At 45.3% G+C, this 9349-nt stretch overlaps 2 pseudogenes; both read left to right on the top strand.

The window, feature by feature from the left end:
* The first annotated feature begins 266 nt into the window (after window positions 1-266).
* On the top strand, window positions 267-723 carry LOC142447222 (large ribosomal subunit protein eL22 pseudogene; annotated as a pseudogene).
* Window positions 724-6994: 6271 nt separating this feature from the next.
* Window positions 6995-8850, top strand: LOC142445333 (ATP synthase F(1) complex subunit alpha, mitochondrial pseudogene; annotated as a pseudogene).
* The last annotated feature ends 499 nt before the right edge of the window (window positions 8851-9349 follow it).

The following is a 9349-nucleotide window of genomic DNA, read 5'->3' as shown; positions in this document are numbered from 1 at the left end:
TGCTGCTCTGTTGCACCCCTTTCATGTTTTGCTCCAGTTTGGGAGGGTCAGACTGGGCAGAATTCCCGCACTGTGTTGTCCCCTATAGCGCTATGGGTCAATGAGGGGACACTGTGTCTAGTAGTGGGGCTGGTGCTATGGTCCTCTCTGTGCATTGGCTGCTCTGAGCAGGAATATCATCCTTGGAGGTTGGTGGGCCAGGTTGTGGTCCACTCTCTCTTTCTCCTTTCCTCTTAGTCTTTTTGTTTTTAAAAATATTGCCTTTCTGCCGCCGCTGCCGCCATGGCACCTGTGAAAAAGCCTGTGGCGAAGGGGGGTAAAAAAAAGAAGCAGGTTCTGAAGTTCATGCTGGATTGCACCCACCCTGTAGAAGATGGAATCATGGACGCTGCCAATTTTGAGCAGTTTCTTCAGGAAAGAATCAAGGTGAATGGGAAAGCCAGTAATCTTGGGGGAGGAGTCGTAACCATTGAAAGAAGCAAGAGCAAGATTACGGTAACCTCTGAGGTGCCTTTCTCCAAAAGGTATTTGAAATATCTCACAAAAAAATATTTGAAGAAGAATAATCTACGTGATTGGTTGCGTGTGGTGGCCAACAGCAAAGAAAGCTATGAATTACACTACTTCCAGATTAACCAGGATGAGGAAGAGGAGGAAGATGAGGATTAAGTCTTCTTGGGAATATTTTGTATAAGCCCTTTAATAAAACTTGGGAACTAAAAATATATATATATATTGCTAGGTGGTGGGTGCATGGGTGGTGATAATATCACATTCCCCACCGGGGTCGGGGGGTACAATCTGTCTGAAATTTTCCACCACAGAAAGTTAAAATGTAAGGAAAGTGATAGAGAGGGGAAATGAGGGAAGAGAGAGGGAAGGGATTAAAGAAGGTAAAGAAGATGTGCATTTGGCTTATGCCCTGGGGAAGAGACTAGGAGGGAATGAATCCAAAGCAGGGTGACCCTGGGATCCCTAAAAGAGGGCTCCTGAGCACAGGAGTGTCTTCCTCCTGGTTTTACAGAACCCAGGAGTGGCGATGCATCAGTACCAGCCACACTGAGTATAGGAAGCTCAATCCAAGTCCTTTCTCTCAGATGACCTGGGTGTGAGCAGATAATCAAAGATGAGGTGAGTGCACCCAGAAAGCTTGGGTCAGAGTTACAAAGCAATTACCTCAGACTGGGGGAGGGATTTTATTAGATAGAGGTACTGTGCTCAAATCCTGTGGGCAGCAATGGAAGCGGACAAGGGCATCACTTTGTATAGTTCTGGAGTCAGCAGTGATGTTGGGCTCCTGGCTTCCACAGCAGCAGAGGCAACACCCTCCAGAACAATCAGCTGTTGTAGTTATCACTGTGATTCCCAGACATGTTGGAGGAAGGAGCTGGGGTGAGTAAGGGAGAGAGGGGAGGTCTGGATTTCCTGATGATCTGGGCATGTGGGCCTCGAGTTGACAAAACAGAGCCTTTCTTTGTGGTGAGACACTATGTTCCTCAACTGGTAAATCAGGAATTACTCATTACCTGGTTCTTGGATTATATGATCATATTATTTTTTTATGGAAACCACTCTGTGAATCAGAGGTGTGACCAGAGTGTTCCTCCTACTTCTTTGTCCCTTACACCTGTAATCTTGAGCAGGTCACTCTTCTTTAAATTAGGGTAATAATAACGTGTCTGTTTAACTCAGAGGTTGTTGTGAGGATCTTAATTTTTGTGAACTATCCAATGCAAAACAAACGCAAGCCATCATTATTACTGCGAGTAGGTGTTTTATCTCTTAAAGACCCCTAGTTTCATTGACTGGGTTAACAATAAATGTTTAGATAGTACATTATAAAACAGACGGCCAAGAAACAACTACAAAGAAATTTAGCGTGTAACATGATCTTTTATGCATTCTGCTATATGATAAAGAAATGCCTGGGAATAAGAAAATCTTATCTAGTTAATATTTTATGGTTCTATCCTTGTCTTGAATATATGCTTGTCATTTTAAGAAACAAGTAGGTGTCATAAGTAATACCTGTTATTTTGTCATCTTAATTTTATAAGTCCATACATCTGTTCAGTCAAAACCAGCCACTGCCATCAAGTAAATTCTGACTCTTGGATACCCTATATAGCCTCATCTTTCTTCCAGGGAGGGGATGATGGGTTGGAACTGCCTACTTGTGGTAGCAGTCTTGTGTTAAATAGACCTTGGCACCAAAGCTCCTTCTTCTGCTCAATATAGTGAATAATAAAGGACAAAGCAGGAGAACACGGAACAAAGGGTATCATTACTGACATCAGATGGATCTTGACTGAAAGCAGAGAATTCCAGAAAAATTGTTTACTTGTGTTTTATTGACAATGCAAAGGCATTCAACTGTCCGAATCATAGCAAGCTATGCATAGTTTTGAGAAAAATGGGAATTCCAGAACACTTCATTGTGCTTGGGCAGAACCTGTACATAAATAGGAATCAGGGATAAGAATCAGTGGATCGAACAGAATACGGGACCACTGCATGATTTAAAATAAGGAAAGTATATGTAAGTGTTGAGTAAATACTTACTCAATATGTATGCTGAAAGAATAACCTGAAAAGGACTATACAGAGAAAATAAAGCACCAGGTTGGAGGAAGTTCATTAACAACCTGTGACATGCAGATAACACAACCTTGGGTGGAAGTCAGTTGGATTTGATGCACTGGCTGATGACAATCAAAGACTGCAGCCTTCAGAATGGATGGCGTGCAACTCAGTGTAATGGAAAAAGAATCCTCACAACTGAGCCAACAGACCACATTATAAAGAAAAGGTTGGCGTTGTCACGGATTTCCGTTTCCTTGGATCCATAGTCAAGACTCATGGGAGCATCAGTCAAGAGATCAAGCGACACTGCATTGGATAATTCTACTGCACAACCTCTTTTGGAGTGTTGAAGGACCAAAGATGTCCTTCACAACCAAGGGCTTTGAGGACTAAGGTGTGCCTGACCTTAGCCAGGGTATTTTCAATCATCTCCCATACATGTTCTACTTTTTGGACTCTCTAACGTGAGGTTTTGCATGTTTTATTAAAATATTTTACTTTGTCTTCTTGAGCTGCCCTTTGAAATGTTCTGTTTAGCTCTTTTACTTCTTCACCTTTCCCCATTTGTTTCAGTTCTTCTAAAGCAAGTTTCAGAGTCTCTTCTGGCACTTTGGTCTTTTCTTTCTTTCTTTCTTGTCTTTTACATGACATTTTGCTTTCTTCATATAGGATGTTCTTGCTGTTATCGTACAACTCAGCAGGTCTTTTGTCGTTAGTGTTCAACGTGTCAAATTGGTGCATGAGATGTTCTCTAAATTCAAGCAGAATTTGTATCATTGTGAGGAGTACGGTGTCCCAGACGCAAGGCCTGATATTTTCATCACCTCATAGGCATGTAAAAGCTGGACCGTGAAGAAAGACCGAAGAAGAACTGATGGCATTTGGATGATGTCTTTGGGGAAAAATATTGAAAGTGCCATGGACTGCCGGAAGAGTAAACCATCTGTGTTGGGAGAAGTAGTCAGGATGCTCCGTAGAAGTCAGGGTGGGGAAACTGCGTCTGACATCCTTCGGACAGGCCATCAGGAAGGACCAGCCCCTGGAAAAGCACAACAGTGAAAACATGGAAGACACTCGAAGATATCCATCGGAGCAGTGCTGCAACCATGTGCTCAGACATAACCATGTGAGGACGGTGCAGGACCAGACGCTGTTTCCTTCTGTCGCACACAGGGCCAGGATGCGGGTCACTATGAGTCAGAAGGAACAGCAAAGCAGGGGTTGACAAACTGTCCCACAGGAGAAACCTGGACACTACCTGTTTTTTGTATAATCTGCAAACTAAGAGTGATTTTGACATTCTTAATCATTTTTTAACATCGAAAGAAGATTACTTAAACTGGCTTGCCATAGCGATTGTATGATACTGCTCGCTGTGATTGAACTATGGAGTGATGTGACATGTATTAACTCCCAATTAATAATAAATTAAAATAAACATGAAAAAGATTACTTGACAACACATGAAAATTACATGAAATTCCAACTTGCTGCGAATGCTGTTCATGAGCGCACTGCCGTGCTCATTTATTTCTACGTTCCCTATGGCTACGACAGTAAGTGAGTAATTGCAAGAGGGACCAAATGGCCCACAAAATCTAAAACGTGGCATTTTTCCCCCCCAGTGCTTTACAGAAAAGCTTGCTGACCTCTGGACTAGAGGGATTTCTCCTCTCGATTGCTAGCCATCTCAGGATGAATGACCTGGGGAATATACGGACTCTCATAATGCATATGCAGTGGGACACGTCCAGAGTTATGTGTTAATATGCAAGTGCTGGTTTTGAGCCAGTAAGGAGAATGCATGGCCTATAATAAATAAAATATCAATGAATAAACTAAATCCTGAAGAAGTGTTCTCATTTTACTCAAGGACGGTAACACAGGAAAGAAATCAGGGAATGTATTAGTTCTCTTATCTGATTAAATATGAGGGGACTTCAAAAAGTTCATGGAAAATGGGAGGGGAAAAAAGGACCTGATGCCAAGGGCTTAAGTGGAGAGCAAATGCTTTGAAAAGGATGAGGGCAAAGAATGTACAGATGTGCTTTATACAATTGATGTACGTATGGATTGTGATAAGAGGTGTATGAGTCCCTAATAAAATGTTTTTAAAAAAGGAAAGAAAAATGAGATGAAATTGGTATTTCCCCACTAACTTTTGGAAGTCCCCTTGTATAATAGATACTGACTGTGCTAAATGAAAGGCAGGGTGACATTAGGAGGAGGGCACCGGATAGTTTTACAATCCAGGGGAAAGTTAGGGAGCCTGACACAAGAGCTCCATGTCCTCAGCCGCAGGAGTTCGAGGGCACTGTTGCAGCCGTGGGAAGATTTGGGGTCCTTGCGATTGTGTTCCAAGCGTGAACTCCGCATGCTGCGTTCCGCTTGCTGAGCTGTGCCTAATCGGCTTTCCCCTTGATCTACACAAGCTCCCAAGAGCCTTCCAATTAGTCCTCCTTTTGTTTCAGTCAGCCAAAGGCCACTCCTCTTCCCTGAAATCAATATAACCTTAACTAATGTGATGCACGATCCGGGCCTGACCTAACTTGGCTTTGGGAATATGACCCAGTGCCTTGGAGAATAACATCGGTTGAAGCCATCAGGGGAGAAGGAATTGATTCCCCTTTCTATTCCCTGGACATCGCGACTGAAAATGTGCCGAGAAGATTCCTCATTGTTCAATCCTCCAGGAATCTGCCTTGCTGAGGAGCGAATTTGTTCCGTTTCCCTGAGACCGGCTTGATTCCTCAGAGACAAGGAGAGTGAATTCCTCACCTGCCACCATCTTCTGCATCTCTCTTTGCTTTTCATCCTGCTCAGGAAACTCTAGCTTCGCTCTGAGGCTTATTTCCCTAAAGTGTAATTATCTAAGGACTCTTAATTTCTCTCTGTGTGTAAAGAAGGGGGGGTGGGTGGGCGGGGGGGCATCACAGGAGGAATGATCAGATGTCAACTCATTGAACTACATGGGTTATAAAGAACAAGTGACACCACACGAGTCTGATTTGTTCCCCTCACGACTATTCACCGATTCATCAGAAAATTCATCCTTCTGACCCAGAAGGACTCTCCTCCCAATAGTCAAAGGCGGCTTTTGTTTGAGAGCTAATCATTTGACATCTGATAGCAAGTCGAATGTCCATGGCATGATCATATTTGAAGGTATTAACCCACATTCTGATTCCCAGGGACAATGCCCTCCTCGCTCCAAGCAACGTCTCAAGGACTCAAGGAAGACACGCTGCAGAGTGAAGATCAAGAACTCCCTTGCTTGCTTATCATAAGTGACATATGCCATAAGTCAGTGGTCCACTGGTCTAGAGCCCCACTGGCCACAGATTGAGCTGGTTGGCCTACAGAATGTTTTAAAAGTATGGTTGAGGCCACACAGGGTCCAGCTGTCCAGGGTACCACAGTTCTCACTACTCCCTAAGGTCTGTCACCAATTGATTCCAGACCTGCCTGACTTCTCTCTGTGTGAGCTCAGACCTAAACTCATCAGGGAAGATTATTTTAGATGCTTAGGAAACATTCTCTTCTCTGAGGAAGAACGGAGAGGGAAAGTTTTCTCCCAAGAGAGGACTAGCCTCAGGCCCAAGAATTCACTCTGATTGTAGCCAACAGTGAGTCAGTGCCTCTTCTCAGGGTCAGAGGGAGTGGAAAGGAGCAGATCCCACAGTTTAATTCTATAATCTTGGGCCTGGAAATCACGTGGGTCCAATGCCCACGGAGACAGAGAAGTTAGAGTTGGAAGAATAGTGGTCTCCAGAGAGGAGAGAGGAAAAGAGATAGATCTGAAGGTTTACAATCACAATGAGGAAATTCTTCCCTTTTACTCCCCTTTTCTCTTTCTGAGATTCATCCACTAAACAAATATTGATTAGGTGTCAAAATGTGTTTGGCATCTTCCTAGGAGTTTGAAATAATAGCATTGAAAAAAAATCTTTATGGAGCCTTCACTATATAGTGTCAATCTCTCTCTCTCTCTCTCTTCTCGTCCAGATTCTAAGTAGGTTACAAACAAACACCACCCACATCATGTTGTACATTTTGGAGCACTGTCTTAGACTAAATCCCAATGTGGGAGAAGGGAGGGGAGTTACAATGGAAATAAGCACACATCATTGTAGAGACGGGCAAGTTCCAATTGTGTGAGTTAGAAATCTTGACTCAGGTAGCTGCAGGGACTGAGGCATCTCAAATCAGTAGTTCAGACAGCAAACTGCTAGTTGAGAGGCAAATTAATCTAAGGTCACAGGTAACATGGCAGTCTGCTGATGACATCCCCAGTTTTATTTTTTCAATGTGCTACAATGACCTGCCATAAAGCCTGCTGGTCCTGGATGTCACCAGCAGGCTTTATGGCAGGTCATTGTAGCACATTGAAAAAATAAAACTGGGGGTCCCAGTCAGTCCGGAGGCTGCGGCTGCTTCCCGGCGCAGAGACGTGGTGAAGATGCTGTCCGTGCGCGTCGCCGCGGCCGTGGTCCGCGCCCTTCCTCGGCGAGCCGGGCTGGTCTCCAAAAATGCTTTGGGGGCCTCCTTCATTGCTGCACGGAACCTCCATGCGTCGAAGGCTTGCCTGCAGAAGACTGGCACCGCCGAGGTGTCCTCCATTCTGGAAGAGCGAATTCTTGGTGCTGACACGTCCGTTGACCTTGAAGAGACTGGACGGGTCCTGAGCATTGGTGATGGTATTGCTCGAGTACACGGGCTGAGGAATGTGCAGGCAGAAGAAATGGTGGTTTTCTTCCGGCTTGAAGGGCATGTCTCTGAACTTGGAGCCTGACAATGTTGGTGTTGTCGTGTTTGGAAACGATAAGCTCATTAAGGAAGGCGACATTGTGAAGAGGACAGGCGCCATTGTGGACGTCCCCGTGGGTGAGGAGCTACTGGGCCCTGTGGTGGATGCCCTTGGAAATGCCATTGATGGAAAGAGTCCAATTGGTTCCAAGACCCGCAGGCGAGTTGGACTGAAAGCCCCTGGAATCATCCCTCGGATTTCCGTGCGTGAACCAATGCAGACCGGCATTAAGGCTGTGGACAGTTTGGTGCCCATTGGTCGTGGCCAGCGTGAGCTGATTATTGGGGACCGACAGACAGGCAAAACATCCATTGCTATTGACACAATCATTAACCAGAAACGCTTCAATGATGGGACTGACAAGAAGAAGAAGCTGTGCTGTATCTACGTTGCTGTCGGTCAGAAGAGATCCACCGTTGCCCAGTTGGTGAAGAGGCTTACAGATGCAGATGCCATGAAGTACACCATTGTGGTTTCGGCCACGGCTTCGGATGCTGCCCCTCTTCAGTACCTGGCTCCGTACTCGGGCTGCTCAATGGGCGAGTATTTCAGGGACAACGGCAAACACGCTTTAATCATCTATGACGACTTATCCAAGCAGGCTGTGGCTTACCGTCAGATGTCCCTGCTGCTGCGCCGGCCCCCCGGGTGCGAGGCCTACCCTGGGGATGTGTTCTACCTGCACTCCCGTCTGCTGGAGCGAGCGGCCAAAATGAATGACTCTTTTGGTGGTGGCTCCTTGACCACCCTGCCAGTCATTGAAACACAGGCTGGCGATGTGTCTGCTTATATTCCAACCAATGTCATTTCCATTACTGATGGACAGATCTTCTTGGAAACAGAATTGTTCTACAAAGGTATCCGCCCTGCCATTAACGTTGGCTTGTCTGTGGCCCATGTCGGGTCTGCTGCGCAAACCAGGGCCATGAAGCAGGTGGCTGGCACCATGAAGCTGGAGTTGGCCCAGTATCGGGAGGTGGCTGCTTTTACCCAGTTCGGTTCTGACCTTGATGCCGCCACTCAGCAGCTCTTGAGTCGGGGTGTGCGTCTCACTGAGTTGCTGAAGCAAGGACAGTACTCCCCCATGGCTAGTGAAGAGCAAGTGGCTGTCATCTATGCTGGCGTGAGGGGTTACCTTGATAAACTAGAACCCAGCAAGATCACCAAGTTTGAGAATGCTTTCTTGTCCCATGTCATCAGCCAGCACCAGGCTCTGCTGGGCAACATCAGGGCTGATGGAAAGATCTCCGAGCAGTCAGACGCAAAGCTGAAAGAGATTGTCACCAACTTCTTGGCTGGGTTTGAAGTTTAAACGCCTATGGAATCACGTCAGATGCCAGTTTTGGTTTTGTCTGTGTTTCTTCTGGTGATCGGTTTTATTTGTAAAAGGATTACATGTGTCCCTGTACAGAAATCACGTTAAAAAATAAAAGTTCCAGGCAAAAAAAAATAAAATAAAACTGGGGATCACATGGCAATCCAGAAGCAGAATCCAGATCCAGCACACACACACACACACACACACACACACACAGACAAGCAGGTTTTTCTAGAAGATCCACATATATTCGAAGCATGCAACACCCTAAAGAAAGCTCATTTTAATTGATTGCTCATAGCAGATCTTATCAGGGGAGACATTACGTTATATTAGATCTCATCATGGAGGCGACTATACATATCTGCCAAACTACTGAAAATTATGGTCCAGCCAAGCGACACCTAACCTTAACCATCACCTTCAACACTCTGTCGCCTTGGATAAGGAGCCATGATGGTGTACTGTGCCACGTTCAGGGATTCAAAACCAACAGCTACTTTGTGGGAGAAAGATGAAGCTTTTTACTCCCGTGGAGAGTTACAGTCTCAGAAACCTACATAGGCAGTTCTAGCCTGTCCTATAGGGTTGCCATGAGTCAGAAATGACTCAATGGCAGTGAGTTTGGGGGTTTTGTTTTT

The sequence above is a fragment of the Tenrec ecaudatus genome, chromosome 4, assembly GCF_050624435.1.
Source record: "Tenrec ecaudatus isolate mTenEca1 chromosome 4, mTenEca1.hap1, whole genome shotgun sequence".
In the NCBI taxonomy this organism is placed as follows: domain Eukaryota; kingdom Metazoa; phylum Chordata; class Mammalia; order Afrosoricida; family Tenrecidae; genus Tenrec; species Tenrec ecaudatus.
The sequence above is the reverse complement of the archived record's forward strand: the minus strand, read 5'-3'. Positions and strand labels throughout refer to the sequence as shown.